The sequence below is a fragment of the Elaeis guineensis genome, chromosome 8 (assembly GCF_000442705.2).
Source record: "Elaeis guineensis isolate ETL-2024a chromosome 8, EG11, whole genome shotgun sequence".
Taxonomy (NCBI): Eukaryota; Viridiplantae; Streptophyta; class Magnoliopsida; order Arecales; family Arecaceae; genus Elaeis; species Elaeis guineensis.
The window spans coordinates 47,124,597-47,142,491 of record NC_026000.2 but is presented as its reverse complement, the minus strand read 5'-3'; positions in this window follow the sequence as shown (position 1 = coordinate 47,142,491).

Below are 17,895 nucleotides of genomic sequence, written 5' to 3'. Positions count from 1 at the left end.
ATCGCAGGAAGTGGAGCAGAGTCGTGGCCGTTACTGCGGTCTGTCAGGGAGTGATGGAACGCGGAATTCATCGCAGGAAGTGGAGTAGAGTCGTGGCCGTTACTGCGGCCTGCTAGAGGGTCCAGGCCTGTCGGTCGAAGTCTGGTGGAGAGGGGTGGCTAGTTACCCGTCTGAGAGGAGCTCGGAGTTCGGCTCTCGTGGGAGTTCGGACGAAGTCTTCCTTCAGTTGAAGTCGGGGATGAGGTCCGGCTCCCGCGGGAGTCCGGACGGAGTCTTCCCGCGCTGGAGTCGAGATGAGATCTGGCTCCCGTAGGAGCTCGGGCGAAGTTACCTGCAATCAAAGTCAGGGGCGAAGTCCGGCTCCCTTAGGAGTCCGGACGAAGTTTACCAGCAGTCGGGGTCGAGGACGGAGCCCGGCTCCCGTAGGAGTCCGGCGAGCCTTCCAGCAGTTGAGATTGGAGACTCGTCCGGACGGAGTCTTCCTGCGGTCGGAGTTGGAGACGAGATCTGGCTCCCGTAGGAGTCCGGGCTGAATCTTCCTGCTATTGAGTTATGGGTGAAGTCCGCTCCCGTAGGAGTCCGGGCTGAGTCTTCCTGCAAGTGAAGTCGTGGGCGGAGCCGGCTCCCGTAGGAGTCCGGGCGAGTTTACCTAAGTGGAGTCGTGGGCGAGCCCGGCTCCCGTAGGAGTCCGGGCGAAGTCTGCAGTAGCGAGTCGGAGAGGTCCGCTCCCGTAGGAGTCCGGCGAGTCCCGCAATGGAGTGGGGGAAGTCCGGCTCCCGTAGGAGTCCGGATGAAATCTGGTAGTTGTAGGAATCTCGTTGGTGAAGTTCAGCCGTTGACGAAGTCCGGGGTAGTTCGGATTGGAGTTGAACCTGGCTGGAAGAAGTCTGGAAGGGATTCGGGGAACAGCTGATAGTCGTAGAAGGTCGGCTGGCGGCGAGCTCAGTGAGCACTTGGGGCGGCTTAATAGATGACTGGGGAACTCATGTTGAAGGAGCTCGGGTGGTGCAGTGGGAGTTCGTCCGTCGGGGAATTCAGTCAGCACTGTGGAAATCCGGCTGTTGGAGAAGTCCGGAGAGATACCATCTGCAGTCGAAAGCCGGAGGAGTCTGGGAGGGTCAATCCTGTCAAGAACTTCGGCTGAGGGTATTTTATACCCAACACCAGTCCCCTACTTTCGAGTTCGAATTTCGAATGAAGGAAGTACAGAGAGATTTCACAGCCGAAGTTGCTCCCTTGATGTCCGCGCACGAATCATCCTCAGATATTTTGGCATTCAATGCATGTGCGCTGGAGTGTTTTCAAATCGAGGCGATCCGAAGAGGCTCTTTTGGAACCTGCAGGCGGAACGGTGCTCAAGGCGTGGCGCAATAAAGGCTCTGTGGCCGTCTGTCCACTTTTTAACCGCCCACTGTGGTGAGTGGGACACGCGGCGAAAAGAGACCGGTCAGAGGGGATTCGCAATCATCATTATGCGGATCCTGGGGTCTATTTAAACCCGCACTCCTCCTCCAAGAGTCCCACTCTATCGACAGTCTCTTCTGGCGCCTTCTTCTCCCTGAGAACTCCGATTTTTCTCAGCGCCTTTTCCAGCCTTAGGCGTTCCTCGAGCCGTCCCCATTTCCGCACCTTCGCACCTCTCCGAATCCTTAGGTTAGTCTCGGAACTCCTTCCTCTTTTGTTCTTCCTTTTGCCAGTTCGATCTTTCTTCCTCTTGCTCTGCACGTCAGTCCCCCGAGGCCTTGTCCGCGATTTCCTCAATTTTTAGGGATTTCTCCTCTGTAAGTGGTCTCTGTGTGATTCTAGATGTCTTCCAGGGCTTCTTCTTCTAGCGGCTCTAGGAGTTCGTCCGTTTCGGTCTCCCAGAGTCTCAGGCGGTAGATGAACCGGTAGCTAGAGCTGAACCTCGTCTGGTTTTTGCGTCGGACGCCATTCCTTGTTCTCTGACTCCAGACGAACTCCAACTGATAAGAGTCAGTATGGGGTTCCTCGGAGTACGAACTGGAACTTCCTGGCCCGTCCGATTGGGCTAGTGCCCTCCCCTCGGCTGCTTCGCCTGTACCAGGAGGCCTTCCGTGCCGGACTTCGGCTTCCTCTTCGCCTTTTGTCATTGCTCTTTTTCAGTTTCTGGACATTTCTCTGACTTCGGTTGCACCGAACTCCTTTAGGTTTTTGATAGGGTTCCTCTCTCTTTGTCATATAGTCGAAGTCCAGTCCACCCTTTCCTTGTTTAGATACTTCTACACCTTCAAACGTCATCCCACGTGAAGGACTGGTGTACTTCTCTCCACAGTTCGGTAGAAAGGGTTGCTGAAAGGTACCCCCTCTTCTATCCATAACTGGAAGGGAAGTTTCTTTATGTCGATGCCCGACCTTGAGGCTAGGGTTGCCCCCCTGGGGCTCCCGAGGGACTCCATCCATCGAGCACCCACCTGGGGGGGGACGATCATCAAGCCTCCCAAAACTCTCAAATATCCAACTCTTTCTCTCCCAACCTCCTGAAGGAGCAGTTTCTGTTCAACATCGGCTTGAGCCCCCTGGATCCCGCTAGTATTTTATCTCTCCTTTTCTTTTCTTCTTTTCCTTTCCTTTCCTCTCTCCTACTTCTCTTCTTTTCTCCTTTTTCACCCCCTCTTTCTCTTTTTCTTCTCTTTTTTTTTTTTAGGCATGGACGCCGAAGAAGCACAGATGCTTGCCAGGGGCCTGAAGGCTCTCAAAAGAAAGGGCGCCGCAGCCTCCGGGCTGGCGAAGAAGACCAGAGTGGAGGGGATGAGTTCGGCCATGCCCGCCCAAGTGACCTCAGTCTCCGATGTCCTTGCAGACACTGAACTTCCAGCCGCCCGGGCTTCCCTGAGGGGTTTGAGTTCTCCTGCCGAAGGTCCCCACTTCGGAGATCCCATCCTGAGGAGGCCAGGGGTGAGAGGAGGAAGAGGAGGAAGACTTGGCCCGTAGGGTCGGCAGTCGTCGGGCTGCCACCGAAGAATCCCACGGCTCTGAAGAGGAGCAGGGGATGATCCTTTTAGTGACAGGGACCTAATAAAAAAGCTGGTTGATGGGTGCTCATGTCCAAAGTCGTCCAGAGGATCGTCCAGTCGATCCTACACAACGAGTCTGGGACTGCTGGGGCCTTCCTCGAGGTAAGCAGATTCATCTTCCTTTCTTCCTTTCGCTTCTTCATTTAATTAACTTCTCAGCTCCCATTCTGACCCTCCAGTCATCCTTGCAACTCGGACACCAACTCCTCGCCAATATTGAGATGACAAACAAGGCGGTGGAAGGTCAGCAGACCGAGGCTGCCCGCCTTAAGGAATTGGCCCTCGAGGTGGCCGATCTCCGAGAAGTGCTTGAGAGGGAGAAACAGACCTCCGGTGGAACAGAAGGCCGCCTTGGAGGAGATGGTGAGGAGGGCAGAGGCCGAGGTTGCCAATATGGCGGAGCAGATCCTGACCCTGGTCTCGGAGGTCAGGGGTCAAGCGGTGGAGTTCAAGGCTTCCACCGAAATGAAGAAGTTGAAGGTTGAGTTCGGCCAAGCCGCATTCAATAAAGGGTTCGAGCTCTGCTAGGAGAAGATGGTCGAAAAATTCTCCGAGCTCGACCTCAGCTTCTTAGACGAGGCGTCCGAGGGTGAAGCCAGACCCTCCACCGCCGTCGCAACCACCGCGGACCACCTCCCAGGGGTGCCGAGTCCCCCTGCTAATCCAGAGGTCCGAGACCTTTAACCTTGTATTCTTCCTTTATTGCAATTTTTCTTCTTTCTTTTGTCTTCAAGAAACATTTAGTCAATAAAATTGGTCTCCTCCTTATGGGGGACTTTTCTTCTCTTCTTTTTCTTTCTTTCTTTCTTCTTCTTTGTAATGAGCTGTGTCTTAACGCGTTGACCTCCCGATGGCAGTGCCCTGCCGTAGCGCTTCCCTTGCCCCAGGGAATTCTGCTGAAGTCCACGATCCAGCACCTAAAGAAGGAAGTTCTTCATTTGACGAAAAGGTCAAAGAAGATGGAAGGCGAGCTTCGCAGGTTGAGGGAGGGTCACTCCGAAGCCACCGGCGAGGCCACCCGCTTCCGAAACCTCCACGTGAAAGGGATCATGGAGTATAGCTGGAGAAAGGCAAACTTCGAGAAGGAGCTCGAGGAACACAGGAAGTGCGCCAGCGATCGAATTTGGGCTCAAGCTGCCAAGATTAGTTTCCTCCGAGCGGAGCTGTCGGCCGCTCAGGAGAGGATTAGCCAGTTGGAAGGAAGCTCATCCTGGCTTTTGACTCGGACCGACAGCAACCGAGAATGATCGAAGAAGGTCTCCGCCCTCCAGCAACAGCTCCTGGATGCCAAGGTGAGCTATGATGCGTACCGGGCCAGCTGGCGCAAGCAGGTGGACGAATACAAAGGGAGGCTCGGGATGGCGACAGACGAAGTTGCCCGCCTTCAAGGGCAGCTAGCTGGAGGGGCTCAGCTTGCTTCCGCTAGGGATTCCAGCGAACTCCAATCCCTGAGAAAAACTGCAGAAGAGCTATCTGTCGTCCTTGGGGAGGGGATGGCCGAGCTGCAGCAATTGAAGATCCAGCTGGCATGCGAGCAGCAGGCCATCAAGGATGCAGAGGCAAAATCCGAGGTCCTGAGAAAAAGACGTCGAGAGGCGGAGAACGAAAGCCAGTGATTTCGCCGTAGATACATGGAGATATTAATGAGAGAGAGGAAACTGGAGGCAGAAGTCGAAAGTTTAAGGCACTCCCTGGCGAGGGTCGAAGCCAAAAGTTTGAGGTCGGAGGAAGTCAGGCCCCCTTAGGGCTCTTTTTGCCTTCCATTTTCTCATGCATATATTTTTTTTTTATTGTTTTGTCTTGTTCTTGTTGTTTTGCTTTTCTTCCTTTAGCCTGCTGGGCTTTGTAGTGTATATTTTATGAATGAAATGAAAAAGAGATTTTGTGTTACCTCGTCCACGCATTCCATTAGATTGTCATCCGCCGAACTTCTTTTGTCTTTCGACTTATTCGGCGTCGGTGTCGTTCGGAGATGCCCAGTCATCGCCACGTTGATTTGCTCTTCTTGTCATCCATGGTCGTAGGCTCGAGCTCGTGGTCTGAACTTCGCATTACCTTGAAGGAGTCATTATTTTCTTGACCCGTGTTGAGAGCCTTCTTAGAGATCGGGGATGTTCGGTAGGAACTCCCGTCCTTGTTGAGACGAAGTTTCCTACGTCTTTGGTATAGTTTGTTTTTCGTCTGTTGCCGATGTAGTTCATCGCTTTTCTTTTTAATTTTTCTCCTCTTTTCTGAGTGAGGGTCCTCTCCTTGCTTTTCGCAAGGTCACGTAGAGGTGCCATTGAGGGGACTTTTCCCTTTATCCGATCATGTTGGGCGATCAGGTTTTTGTCATCGTCAGGATGAGGTTCTCCTTCTGTTCTTGACGTAGTCGATCTCAGCTCGGGTTAGGATGAGGTTTTTCCCCTGTTTCCAACGGGGTTGTGGGGGCACATAAGGGTCATTGCAAGGGCCTCTCCCTCTTCCGATCTAAAAGAATCGGGTCTTCGACTTTGCTCATGTCAGGATGAGGTTCTCCTCCTGTTCCTAACATGACTGTGGAGGCACATTGGGGTGTTGTAGGGCCTCTCCCCCCATCCAGTCTGAAAGAACCGGGCCTTTGACTTTGCTCATGTTAGGGTGAGGTTCTCCTCCTTTCCCTAACATGGCTGTGGGGGCGCATAAGGGCATTGTAGGGCCTCTCCCCCCATCCAGTCTAAAAGAACTGGGCCTTTGACTTTGCTCATGTTAGAGCGAGGTTCTCCTCCTGTCCCTAACATGGCTGTGGGGGTGCATAAGGGTGTTGTAGGGCCTCTCCCCCCATCTGGTCTAAAAGAATCGGGCCTTTGACTTTGCTTATGTTAGGGTGAGGTTCTCCTCCTATCCCTAACATGGCCATGGGGGCACTTAAGGGCCGTTATATGGGCCTCTCCCCCGATCCAATCTTAAAATAATCAGACTTTTATTTTGCTCATGTTAGGATAAGGTTCTCCTCCTGTTCCTAACATGACCTTGTTTTGATTGTTTGAAGGGGTTATCCCCAGTCGTAACAAGTCCATGCCAAAAGGGAAAGACATGCAAAGTCGAAAGGAATTTTGGTTCAAAGCAAAGTCGTTAGTAGTACATTTACGGGTTTTTCAAGTCCCGTGGTCGTGGAAGGTCTGCTCCTCCTTGAGGTCCTCCGGTGATGGAGTTGATGGTCCCAATTGGAGGCCGATCTCCGGGCTGCTCCTCCCTCCTCGGTGGTTCAGGTTGCGGCAGGGCCCTTGGCCGATCCTCTCTGCCTTCAGGTCGGTGCTGAATGAACCTGTCGAGCCGACCTCGTCTGATGAGCTCCTCGATCTCGTCCTGAAGCTGAATGCACTTCTCTGTATCATGGCCGTGGTCACGATGGTAGAGGCAGAACTTATTAGGATTGCGCTTCCCAGGGTGTGTGTGCATCCTTTCCGACCTTGGCAGCTGCTCCCTGACCTCCATCAGCACTTGGGTTTTCGAGGCATTGAGGGGGGCATAGTTGCAAAATCTTCCTGGTGGAGAACCCCGCCGAACTCCGCGGTCCGGACTTCTCTGCCTGCATACCCGGGGAGGAGTATGGACACGCTTGTGCCCGGGAGGAGTTCGAGAACGTGGTCGAGCTTCTCTCGGCCCTTTTTCGACTGCGGGCTTACTCGAGTCTCCCGCTCGCCACTCTCTCGCGGTCTCCTCATCCTTCATTTTAAAGGCTTCTTCCACTCGGGCATACCCTTCGGCCCGAGCCAATAGGTCAGCGAAATCCCTAGGGTACTTCTTCTCCAGGAAGAACAAAAGGTCATTCTTCTGAAGGTCGCCCTTCAGAGCAGCCATCGCTACCGACTGGTCCAAGTTCTGGACCTCCAGTGCGGCGACATTGAAATAGTTGATGTAGGCCCGAATGGACTCCCCCTCCCTCTGTTTGATGTTGATGAGGGACTCCGAACCCTTCTGGGGGCACCGGCTGCTGACAAAATGGGCCACAAATTGGTGGCTCATTTGATCGAAGAAAAGATGGTACCCGGCTTCAACGCTGAGTACCAGTTTCTCGTCGCTCCCTTCAAGGTGGATGGGAAGGCTCGGCATAGAATGGTGTCGGGTGCGCCATGAAGCAGCATCATCATCCGGAAGGCCTCCAGGTGGTCAACCGGGTCTGAAGTCCCGTCGTAGCTTTCAAACTGGGAGAGCTTGAAGTTCGGCGGGATTGGCTCTTGCATGATTATTTGAGAAAAGGGAGGGTCAGTACAAATATCCTCACCATAAGCGGGGGGAGCGTGATGGAGTTCTTCGATCCGCCGGTTCATCTCCTGGAGTCTCCAGTCCAGAAAATCCTCTTGACTACGGGTCTCGAGGGTCCTCTGGCAGAATGGAGGTAGAGATCTCCCAGGGGTGGAATCATGATCCGACTGAGGGCTCTCCACCCTCAGATTCGTCTTTCCAGGAAAGACAGGGCGACTGGCCCAAGTGGCCCATCCCACCGTCGGATTTTGGAGTTCCGACGATATTCTCTCCGGTCGCACTGATGCCTGCGGCTGCTGCTGCTGCTGTATGGCCTGCATAGCTTCGGTGAGGCCTCTGACCTGCTACGCCAGCAGGTCAAATTGCTCCGCACCAACCACCATTGCCGGAGGAGGAGGAGGAGGCTGGGAAACTGGAGGTGAGGTCGGAGCCTGAGATCTGGCCACGGAGGCCGTGGATCGTCACGTGGATGCCTTGCGGGGAGGCATCGGGCAAGGACCTAGTGGAGAAAGGAGGAGAGAATGCCAGAAAAGATGCTCGGAGGCGGTCCCGTTGAGCGCTCCTTTAAGAACAAGGGTACTGCGAAGGTTCAACCCCTTCCTCTAGCGTCAATCCTGTTGGTGCAAAAATCCGCCTGCGTTGGAGAAGCTGGAGTCGAGGGAGTCACGGTCGCCGTCGGGATCTGCAAAAGAAGTCTAAACCGGAGGTGGGGTTGCTCCGGCAAGACTCTCCGATGCTCAAGTCAGTTCTCTGCCTCAATAAGAATGGAGTGCTCAAACGGAAATTTTAGCAGAGTTTCTAGGTAAAAAATGAGAGCTTAGAGAATAATGTATCTGGGGTCCCCCTTTTATAGGCGGAGGGAGCAACAGACTGATAGCGATGCTTGTAACCGTCTGGCAATGGGCTGTCCGTGGTCAGGAGGAGTTTGTTGCGAAGAATAGTGGGGTGGAATCGTGGCTATCATCGGGACATGCCACGTGGAGTCTGTCGCGGGGAGTGGAGCAGCGTCCGTTGTCGTGACTTTCCAGGGGATGGAGGAATCGTGTGGTATCCGTCGCAGGAAGTGGAGCAGGATCGTGGCCATTATTGCGGTCTATCAGGGAGTGATGGAGCCACGCAGAATCCATCACAGGAAGTGGAGCAGAGTCGTGGCCATTACTGCGGTCTGTCAGGGAGTGATGGAGCCGCACGGAATCCATCGCAGGAAGTGGAGCAGAGTCGTGGCCGTTACTGTGGCCTGCTAGAGGGTCCAAGCCTGTCGGTCGAAGTCTGACTGGAATGTCCGATGGAGAGGGGTGGCTAGTTACCCGTCTGAGAGGAGCTCGGAGTTCGGCTCTCATGGGAGTTCGGACGAAGTCTTCCTTCAGTTGAAGTCGGGGATGAGGTTCGGCTCCCACGGGAGTCCGGATAGAGTCTTCCCACAGCTGGAGTTGGAGATGAGATCTGGCTCCCATAGGAGCTCGGGCGAAGTTTACTTGCAATCAAAGACAAGGGCAAAGTCCGACTCCCTTAGGAGTCCGGACGAAGTTTACCAGCAGTCGGGGTCGAGGACGGAGCCCGACTCCCATAGGAGTCCGAGCGAGGCCTTCCAGTTGTTGAGATCGGGGATGGAGTCCGGACGGAGTCTTCCTGCGGTCGGAGTTGGAGATGAGATTCGACTCCCGTAGGAGTCCGGGCTGAATCTTCCTGCTATTGGAGTTATGGGTGAAGTCCGGCTCCCGTAGGAGTCTGGGCTGAGTCTTCCTGCAAGTGAAGTCGTGGGTGGAGCCTGGCTCCCGTAGGAGTCTGGGCGGAGTTTACCTGTAAGTGGAGTCGTGGGCGGAGTTTGGCTCCCGTAGGAGTCCGGGCGAAGTCTGCCAGCAGCCAGAGTCGGGAATGAGGTTCGGCTCCTGTAGGAGTCTGGGCAGAGTCTTCCCGCAATTGGAGTTGGGGGCGAAGTCCGGCTCCTGTAGGAGTCCGGATAAAATCTGGTAGTTGTAGGAATCTGTCGTTGGTGAAGTTCAGCCGTTGACGAGGTCTGGGGTAGTTCGGATTGGAGTTGAACCTGGCTGGAAGAAGTCTGGAAGGGATTCGGGGAACAGCTGATAGTCGTAGAAGGTCGGCTGGTGTTGGAGCTCAGTGAGCACTTGGGGCGGCTTAATAGATGATCGGGGGAACTCATGTTGAAGGAGTTCGGGTGGTGCAGTGGGAGTTCGTCCGTCGGGAGAATTCGGTCAGCACTGTGGAAATCCGACTGTTGGAGAAGTCCGGAGAGATACCATCCGCAGTCGAAAGCCGGAGGATTCTTGGGAGGGTCAATCCTGTTAAGAACTTCGACTGAGGGTATTTTATAGCTAACAATACATATATCACATTTTGGATATATATATATATATATATATATATATATATGCTTTTAACTTCTATGAATGTCATTTGGATTAATTTTTATGAATGGCATCAATTGAAATGTCTTAATCTTGTGATATGAAAAATATCTCATATATGCTATGAAATATTATAAATGGCAATATCTTCTATATGAGCAAATTAAAATATCCTTTATGATTGCCATATTGAGGAGGAGTTTTTTTTATTTTTTTTTAAAAAAAATAGTAATCTTAATTGATGTTGTCAAAAAGGAAAAGTAGAGAAATAAAATCGAGCAATAAGCAAATTTATCAAAAGAAAATAATCTTATAAGTTATTTTAAAACTAATCTTCAAACTACTCATGATATATTTTATTCAAATAATTGACTATAATATTTAAGTGATGCATCTTCATAAATTTGATTCTTAATCAATACTTTATATATGTTATATTTTTGCTTTTGCTCAAGTATTTTGTCATCATCAAAAAGGGAGAGATTGTTGCTCCATGAATTGATTTTGATGATTACAAAATATTTGAGGAGGTTACTAATGATTTTGGCTTAGAAAAAGATGTTGGGAAATGTGTCCCAAAAAGCCAATCGTCAAGCTGTTGACGATTGAGCAATCAAGTATTGTAATTGATTTGTTAATAAATAAAATATATTTGGCATCTTCATCATAAGCTTTCATCTTCTAATGAACTCCGTTGTTATGATGAAGTCCTTAGGACTATTTAAGTTCGATAAAGAGAGGATTTATCGATTAGTCCTTAAAACTGTTCACGATCAAATGATAGGCTGTTAATAAGGACGACAGCTTCTATCGAGTATAGGCCACTGTAGGCCATATGGGTTGGTTGTCCTCTTAACCAAGGAGTGTAGAGACACTGGTATGGCATACAGGTGAGATGTAAGGGTACATCATCATTGCACGTGACCAACTCCAGAGTATTCTGCTGTCGAGAATGTCTCTGATGGGATATAGGTATAAGTGTCCCTTAGACTTGAGATCATCTCAGTGACTTGCAAGCAACTCACTGTGCTTTGGTACTGGACTAACTGAATTTCTAATTCAGAGATGGAAGGTTTTTGGGTACAGTCAAGTACTTGCAAAGTCAGAGTGTGATCGAGATGGGATTGACCACTCCAAGAGTTGGGGAAGAATGAGTCGCTGTATTTCAATTTAGCAAAATCTTGGCCAGGATAATCCATCAGATGGATTTGATATTTTGAAATACAATGTGGACAACCTGATCAGAGTTGACAGTTGAACTCTGGGGTGTCCTATGATCATTTTGGTCAAGGGGATGAATTATATGAAAACTATATCCGCATGGGTTCTATGGATGTTGTTCTACACATTCGACCTATCCGATCGTCGGGTACCATTGCTAGATGGTCACTTCGATTGGTATAAAAATTTATTCCTATGCTACCGGCTTAGGTTCGGACCTATGAGATCACACACATTAGAGTTTATGATCCGATCGGATGGTTGATCAACGATTAAGAATCGTTCTAGGGTTAAATGATCAATACGATTGACATTTAACCTAGTGCAAGTATTGCAGGAGGATCGATTGGCAATTTGATTGCTAATTGGCTTAATTTGATTAAGCCAATGGGCTGAGATTAAGTCTAATTAAATATAATTTAATTAGATTTATTTTAGACTTGATTGGATCAAGTCCAATTGATTTATTGGATAAACCAAGTGCAAGGAAAAACTAGTCCTAGTTCAACTAGGACTTGGGTCAATCTAATTTCTAATTTGATTAAAAAATTAAATCAGATTTAAATCTAATTTAATCTGATTAAATTAGGTTTTTAATTGGGTTAAGATCTATTTTAATTAGGTTGATCTAATTTTGGTTTGATTTGGTTTGGAAAACCAAATTAAAACAAGTCATAAGATAGAATCCTAGTAAGACTAGGATTCCACCTTGCGCCACACAAGCCTTCCCCATGCCCTCTCTCTTATTCAATGCCAATCTCCACTTATTTTGTGCGACAAAAGTCCTCTCCCAGGTCTCTCCCACGTTCACAAAAGATTTTCTCTCTTCTTTCTTACATGGAAGGTGGTTTGGATCAAATCAAAAAGGAATAAGTTTGGATTTCGAATTCTATGAGATAGAGTTTTAGAAATCCAAAACTCTTTCAATTTTGCACCGAATTTATCCAAATTTTTTTTGGAATTTTTATGGCTTTTAGGGTATACATTGTGCACCCTTTACTGGTGATCCATATATAAAAATATGAAGGAGGTGCTCAAGAGTTGGGCGCCCCTTAACTTGCCATGTTTGGATAAGCCTTGACTAGGTATTTGACCTAGACAAGGACTCTATCATATCTCTCTGTATAAAATGAGTTTCTTCTTGAAATTTTAGGAGAAGATAGAGATTTGAGAGACCTTTGTTCCATCCAAAAATTAGAGAGAAAGACCTTTGGGTCGTGGATATATAAAAGATGCAAGTTAGGGTGTCTAGAGAGAAAAATGTGAAGAAGAAGAGGGTCTTCTTCTAGGTTTTTTGTTTTCATATCTTTCCTCCCTCCATCTTGAGTTTCTTGAGAGTGTCTCAGATCTGAAACTCTTCCTTTTACTTTCCATCTTTGGAAGAGTCCAAATCAAGAAGGAGGCACCTGATCAACCATCAAAGAAGGATCAGCGCAGTACTAGCATACTGTGCTGATTTCCTGAAGCAGGACTTCTGATCGAGATTCGTGGGCTCGTGTGGACGACTCCTAGAGGCCGAACACGTGTGCGGCTTGCAACATCATCCTTAAGCCCGGATCAGCGAGGTTAGAGTGTCTAACTTACAAGGTAATAGATCTGATCTATTGTTTAATACATACATTAGATGTGGTATAGAAACATGTTGATATGATCAACATGTAGTTCATGCTATATTTATATATTTTAATTTTTGATTTAATGCTATGTAATAATAATGTAATAGGATTCTAGATCTAGAGATTCTCTAGTTTTAAAAAATAAATTTTGATTTATTTTAGTCTTCCGCTGTATGATCTTGAAAAAATTTCAAGATCTAACCCTGAAACCCTAGATCTGGTTCCTACAAAAGATTTATTATATTTCAGAGGTAAAATCATAATTTTATCAAGTTCTAATTTGAAAGCCTCAAGAGTAAGAACAGAAGATTTATGATCTATTGGAGGTAATTTTATAATTTTTGGAGGTGTATTTTGAGAGTAAATCAAGTTTAAAAAAAAAGGTCGACCCTTAGGGTCAATCCCTGTCAAAAAGGCTGAATGGCACACTATTTTTGGCTGGCACACCCAAAGAGGATGACCCTATGAGTCGTCCTCTATTGCTGTGCAAGTCAAACATCCAGAACAGTGACTTTCTATTCTGCACCACAGAGGTCGACCCTTGAGTCGACCCCTGTGATGAAAAATTTTCGTAACTGCTAGTTTTTCAGCTCATTTTGGCTGTATTTAATGCACATTTAATACACTCTAACGGCTCTAATCCTGCTCAGATCACTCTCTAGCATCTATTGAAGATATAAAAGTACTTGAAGGAGGAAAAAAAGATAAGTTTTCAAGCATTCATTTTAGCCCTAAGAAAAAAGCACTCTTCAAGCAAAAGAAGCTTTCATTTCAAGTTCACCAACCTCTCAAGAGCTCATTCAAATCTTCAACAATCTTGAGAAAAATCAGAAAAGCTTCTTCCTTATTGTGTAAAGTATATTTAAAATTTTATTTGCTCATTAAAGGAGCTAAACTTGTATTTTCATGTGATTAACTCTAACACTCTATTTTTGTCTTGATCTTTTGTTTTGGAAGGGTTCCAAAACTTGGAAAAGTTTGTCCGAACCTTAAATCGGATTGTATTGGATTGGTTTGTATTCAAAAAATAAGTATTCTAGCTTGAGATAGGTAGAGTCAAAGGTACCGATGTTGTATTCTTATCGAATATATTTTAGTGGATTTAAATTTTCAAGTAAGAGCTTGGAGAGTGGATGTAGGTGCAAGATTGGCACCGAACCACTATAACTCTTGATTGTTTGTGTTGTGCATACTTGCTCTCTTTCTAGATTTCTTTATTTTTTTACATGCTTGCATCTTATTTCTACACCTTGCTTAAATCACTTACTACAAATAGCTTGCTTATTATTATTTAATCCTTATGGTTCTAAATTTAACTTTAAAATTTCAAAAACCCAATTCACCCCCCCTCTTGGGTTGCATAGCTGGGCAATAAACATGCATCTATCGGACTTCGGTCCAAGCTTATCTGTCTTTAAATACTTAACATAAGCTGGACACCCCCAGTCCCTAAAATATGAGAGCACCGGCTTACGTCCAGTCCATATCTCATATGGAGTTTTATCGATAGACTTGCTGGGCACCTTATTCAAAATATAGCAGGTAGTCTCTAGAGCATATCCCCAAAAAGATATTGGCAGACTCAAAAAAGTCCATCATGGATCGGACTATGTCTAACAAGGTTCGATTCCTCCTCTTGGACACACCATTATGTTGTAGTGTTCTAGGAGGGTTCATTATGAGAGAATCCCATTCTCTTCCAAATATTTCAGAAACTCACTGGTGAGGTATTCACCTCCTCGGTCTGACCGATGGATCTTAATACTCTTTCTAGTTTATTTTTCTACTTCAACATGAAATTGTTTGAATATTTTAAATGATTTTGACTTATGCTTTATAAGATAGACATACCCATACCTCGATAGATCGTCTGTAAATGTAATGAAGTAGTAGTATCCCCGTCTGGCACTTATGTTCATAGGCCCACATACATCAGTGTGTATTAGACCTAGGACATCACTGGCTTTTTCACCTTTTTCTTTAAAAGGTGACTTAGTCATCTTACCAAGTAGACAAGATTCATAGGTAGGCAATGATTCACAATCATCTATCTCAAGGACACATTCTTTGATTAACCTGTCAATCCTATACTTGTTCACATGATCAAGCCTACAATGCCAAAGATAGGATTCGCTGATATTATCTATTTTGGGGTGTTTACTAGGTGTGTATATTACACTAACAGGCCGTGATATTATGTATATATCATGTTTTAATTATCCACACATAATTGTAGTATCATTCATAATGATATCACAAAAATCATCATTTATTATAAACTTGTAACCAAGTTTGGCCAAAAGGCCTACAGAGATGACATTCATCATAAAGGAGGGACAATAATGACAGTCATCTAACATGACACTACTGGACTCGAAGACGAGCTGCAAAATTCCCAAGGCCAGAATTGGAACAAGGCTTCCATCTCCAACATTAAGGAACTGCTCGCCCTCTTGAAATTTTCTACTTACCTGCTGTCCCTATAACGAATTACATAATTAATAAGACTTTCGGTATCTAGTACCCAGATAGTAATATCATAAATAGAGAAATTACAAGGTGTTATCATATAAATACCTTGTGAAGCAACCACTTGCCTCTTTCTCTTGTTCTTAGGCTTGTTTGGGTCAAAGGTGACTATATAAGTAGGACAATTTCTTTTCCAATTACCCAGCTTCTTACAGAAGAAGCACTCTGCCTGGCTCTTGTCAACTTTTGATGGTTTGCTCTGCTTGAGATCGATGGCACAGGATTTTTGTACCTTTTTCTTCTTTTCTCTCCTAAAAGATTGACGCCCTACAGATGAACTTTTCACTAAATTCATTGGCTCCTTTTGGAGCTGGTAATCCTTCTCAAAAGTCTGCAGTAATCCTAGCAAACCATGGTAGTTTACTGCAGGCTTCATTATTCTATAATGACTGAGAAAGGATAGGTAGGATTTCGATAGCAAATTGAGGATAGCATCCTTGCCTAACTGTTCATGCAACGGAAAGCCAAGTTTGCTAAGACGTTCAATCTGCTCAATCATATATAATACATGATCAGTGACTGAAGCTCCCTCTCACATACGGGCATTGAACACTGCATAGGAGGTTTTATATCTCTCCACATCCTCAGGGGTGCCGAAAGACTCATTCAATATTTAAATCATCTCCTCAGGCTGTGCATCCTTGAACTTATGACTAAGTTCATCGTTCATAGCTGCCCTCATCACGCAATGCACAGTCATGCCATCATTGAGCCACTTCATGTAAGTGTCTCTCGCAGCATAAGGAGTATTGGCTATAGGTTCTTCAGGTGCCTGATCCGTAAGAACATACAAAATCCTCTCGTGCTCCAACACGATCTTCAACTTTCGATACCAGCTATCTAAGTTGGATCCGATGAGCTTGTCGCTGTCCAACAGTGAATGGAGGGATAGTGTATTGGCCATAACTGAAAGGAAAAAATATTAGTCTATTAGTATATGAATTATTTTTTTAATCCTGAAGGCATGAACTTTAGTCTAAAGGTTCTCCCACTATTTTTTGTGAATTGGTAGCCTCTACCTCCAACTTGAGGAATTATATTAATTTTTTAGCGGGTACTAGAATCCACACAGACTGCATTCGGGCTCGAGTGTGGCTCGGCTAACCCTAGTGCATCCATGGGCAGATTCATAACCAATTATTTCTCCAAATAACTTCTAGCATTAGGTTTTGCCCCAGACATCCCTTCAGCAGGCGTGTTGCACCTCCACTGAAAATTCTGGTTAGGTCTAACCATTAACATGACACATCAAGTATATCCAACAAATGGATATCCAGGCCTGAGTATGGCTTGGCCAACCTGAGCATTGATCTAAAGGTATATCATGATGGTCATATGATGAATGATAATTCCAATACGTAATAGACACCAGGCGTGTGGCTTCTCTAATGCCTATTTAGAATATTGGACTCATTATCACACACCTTAATAGGAGGCAATGACCAAGTTATCTCATAACTTTATCACTTTATGGACTTAATAATTTAGAGGATTTGATTTTATTATCTAAGAATAAGAGAAGAAGTCGACCTACAAGCTGCAAATCTTTCCACTGATTTCACCAAGTCATGTAAAGGATTAAACACAAGCTGGTCTAAAGACACCTAAATCAATCACACTGATTCACCTTAATGGCATGGGTCTACACCAATTGACTAGTGACCTAATCAAAATATAATCTACCATGTTAGCCAGGTAAGTGAGATCAACGGGAGGGATCTGTCCTTAACTCACCGTAGACGCATCTAGGTGAATAGCTCCCAATTAAAAATTACTTGATCAAATCTACCAAACTTACTTTAGACACCAACTAGTTAATTAGTTTTGATTTAGCACACCAGAAGATTTGGGCTCAACCATAGAGCCATGATCATGGTCTATTTATTAGGATCAAATACATGGACTTGATCAGACTTCAACTATTGAGATTGATTTAGAGAAATACTGATCTAATCTAATTCAACACTTGATTAGATTTAATTAATTTCTCTACTTGGTCCATATATGTTTCTAACCCTAGGTCTAACCCATTAAAAGGATCTGATTCATACTAATCCTTTGCTCATCATATTATGTGGTATCTTAATGATCTTCAATTCTCAATTCTAAATCATTCAAACTTAATTCAAAATTAAGTGTGTGAAACGTATGTTTTGGTTTGTAGAACTATTCTATAAGGATTTCAAGTGAAGCATACCATATGTTTCAACACATGAAAATAAATTTTCATAATATGTTTAACAATTAAACATACATAGGTATGATCTAAACTTCATTCATACATCTCATGTATCATGATAACTTTTAGATCAATACTAATTACATCATATTTAATATGTAATTCAGATCTAAAATAATTTTATATCTAAATTTTATCCTATTATAATGAATCATAAATTACTTTAGATCTAATCTAAATATATTTATGATCAAAATAATATATAAAAATCTATTCACTTATTTTTTTTATGAATCTAGATTACAACGATATCCCTACACGTCATAAGAGAATCCATCGAATAGGTAAAAGAGAGATTAATCTCTTCAATTCTCTTATGATCGGACGGTCTGATGATCTCATCAATCCGAGTACTAGGCTACTAAGATCTAAAATCTAATTTTATATATAATTACATCAACGTACAATTATTGACAAAATTATTTTAAGTCATGAACATATCCTTGATCTCATCAATTATGTTCTTCATTTAATTCAATTAGATTTGATGTATCATATACATCATATCAAATCTAAAATTTATTTTATATTAATTATAAAATATTAATTTTAAATTTGATATCAAATAAAAAAATAATTAGATATAAATATGAATGCATAAGAAATTAATTTCTGGTAAAATCTATTTTCACGTAGTGCTAAATTATGATAAGATTTAGATC